Source organism: Elephantulus edwardii, unplaced genomic scaffold (assembly GCF_000299155.1).
Source record: "Elephantulus edwardii isolate Elephantulus edwardi_28Jun2011 unplaced genomic scaffold, EleEdw1.0 scaffold00133, whole genome shotgun sequence".
NCBI lineage: Eukaryota > Metazoa > Chordata > Mammalia > Macroscelidea > Macroscelididae > Elephantulus > Elephantulus edwardii.
Window position 1 is genome coordinate 1,178,331 of NW_006399883.1, and position 3,056 is coordinate 1,181,386.

The window sequence follows — 3,056 nt, forward strand, 5'->3', positions numbered from 1 at the left end:
GAAATAGTGGAGCAGTTTGGTAGGAAGTCAGGATAAAAGATCAATAACCAAAAGTCAATGAGATTCCTATACAGTAATAAAGAGAACTCAGAGAAGAAAACCAAGAAAGCAATGCCATTACAACATTGTTGTTGTTGTTGTTAGGTGCTTTTAAGTTGAGTATAACTTACAGCAATACTATAAACAAAATATCTGAAGCCTGTTCTATCCTGCACCATCCTCACACTTTCCAACATACAAGAGCCCATTGCAGTCTTCCTTCTTTAGCTGACTGTCCTTCTCCAAGAAATAGCCCCTCCTTGCAACATGCCCAAAGTAGCCAACCACAAATTGAAATACTGAGCAATGAATCTAATTAGAGACACAAAATACGTATACAAAGAAAACTACAAAACACTTCTACAAGAAAAATAAAAGGCCTAAATAAGTGGGAAAATGTGTCCTGCTCATGGATAGGAAGACTCAATATTTCAGTATTGTGAAATGATAATTGTACCACACACAAAAAAATCTACATGTTCAATGCAATCCCAATACAGACACAAAATTTCATTTTTCAAGGAGATTAAAAAGAAAATTGTTAAGTTTATCTAGAAAGAAAAGAGACCCAGAATAAGCAAAGCACTACTGAAAAACAAAAATGAAATGGGAAGCATAGCACTTCCTGACCTCAAAGCCTACTACAGACTTGTAATAACCTAAACAGCATGATACTGCACATAGACCAATGAAAAAGAATCAAGAACCTAGGAATGGACCTATCTATCTGTGGTCAACTTATATTCAACAGGAAAACAAAAATTATCAAAAGGGGAAATTACAACCTCTTCAATAAAAGGTGCTGATAAAATTGGACTGCTATCAGTAGAAAGCTGAAACAGGATCCAGATTTCATACTATACACAAAAAGCAACTCAAAGTGAATCAGAGACCTGGGCAGGAGTAAAGCTGCAAGCCATAACCTTCATAGGACACAAACTGGGACTAAGCTTAGTAGGTTTGTAAAGAGGCTTACAAATACAGCCAGAAATGCACAAAAGAGGATAAAATTGCTGAATGAGACATTCTAAAGATTAAACTTCCACGTGCATCCAAACTTTATACAATAAGGTGGAAAGAAAAACAAGCAACTGGGGGGAAAAATTTGGTAATACCATCTCAGACAAGGGTCTCATAATGAAAGTTTACAGAATACTATTGGGCCTTCAGAAGATAACCTATTTACAAAATGGGCTACATCTTTTTATGGTGGAGCAAGTCCTAACTTACTATATGTATAACGTGTCTAAAAGAAAATATTTTTTAATTGTGTGAAGTATGTTGTTATGTGCCGTCGAGTTGCTTGTGACTCATAGCGACCCTATGTACAACAGCCCTAAACCTGCTCTGTCCTGTGCCAATCGCACTGTTTCTGACACACCCATCCCAATTACCCCAATCACTGAATCAATCCACCTCATAGAGAGCCTTCCCCTCCTACGCTGTCCCTCCATCCTACCAAGTATGGTGTCCCTCTCCAAGGATCAGTCTTTCCTTAAACATGTCCAAAGTATGTTAGATGGAGCCCTAGAATCTTTGTCTCCAAGGAGCTGCCCAGTCTAACCCTTTCCAGGATGAATCTGTTTTCCTAGCAGTCCATGACACCCTCAATACTCTTCCCCAGCACCACAGCTGAAAGATATCAATTCTCCTTCTATACTCCTTAGTCATTATCCAACTCTCTGATGCATAACAAGCAATAGCAAAGACCATGGCCTGTATCAGACACACCTTAGTCTCCAGAGCCACCATTGCTCTTCAGTACTTTGGAGAGGTCCCTCACAGCAATAAGTGTCTTTTAATTGAAACCTCGAGTTGTTATATTCAAGGATGCTTTAGGCAGAATATGAAATGATCCAGAAAGTATTAAAAGAAGATAGAAAGAATATACTGAATCACTGTATCTAAAGTAATTGGCAGATACAGAAGAATTTCATGAAACAACATATGAACAAAAGCATATGGTGATGAAGGAAGACATTCAGGCTGCTTTGAAAGAAATAGCAAATAATAAGGCCCCAGGAATAGACGGTATATCAGTTGACATATATCAGCTGACAGATGCTGCCCTGGACGTGCTAACCAAGTTGTGCCAAGAAATCTGGAGAACAACCATTTGGCTAACTGACTGGAAGAGATCTATATTTGTTCCCATGCCAAAGAAGGGTGACCCAACACAGTGTGAAAACTATAGAACAATCTCATTGATTTCACATGCAAGCAAGATTCTGCTGAAGATTATCCAAAAATGACTGGAACAACACATCAGCAGAGAACTGCCAGAAGTCCAGGCTGGGTTTAGAAGGGGTCGTGGTACCAGGGATATTGTAGCTAATGTTAGATGGATCTTGTTTGAAAGCATGGAGAACTAGAGGAATGTATATCTGCGTTTCATTGACTATGCAAAGGCGTTTGACTGTGTGGATCATTACAAACTGTGGCTAACTCTGAGAAGAATGGGAATCCCAGAACACTTAATCATGTGAAGTATAACATACATAAAATCATATGTACACAGAATTAGTGCTGTGCTAAACAAGTTATTGTAAAGAAAATACAATAGTGTGACCAACAGAGAAGCTGAGGAACAGGCTATCAATGATAGATAGTTCCTTCCCTTCCCTTCTCAATCACTATCACCTACTCACAGTGAGAATCATCCTAATTTCACCTTGGTTACATGTTGTTTTTCTGATACTTTTGAAATATCTAAGCATATATGTGTTAAATAGCCTTGTTGAATATATAGATGATTTCATTTGGTATTGTAAGAAAAAAGACACTCATTGTAAACTAATAAATAAATGTTATCATCCAGAGTAATGACAAACAATACAAAAATGTTCAAGGTAGAGCGAGAATGTGATCTTTGAAACAATTGGTAGAAAGGAAGACACGAAGCTTACAGGGAAGGCCAGTGAATACCACTATAATTGAGATATATGCACCAACAAACAGAGCCAAAGAAGAAGAAATAGATGATTTCTACCAACTTTTACAGTCGGAGATAGATCAAA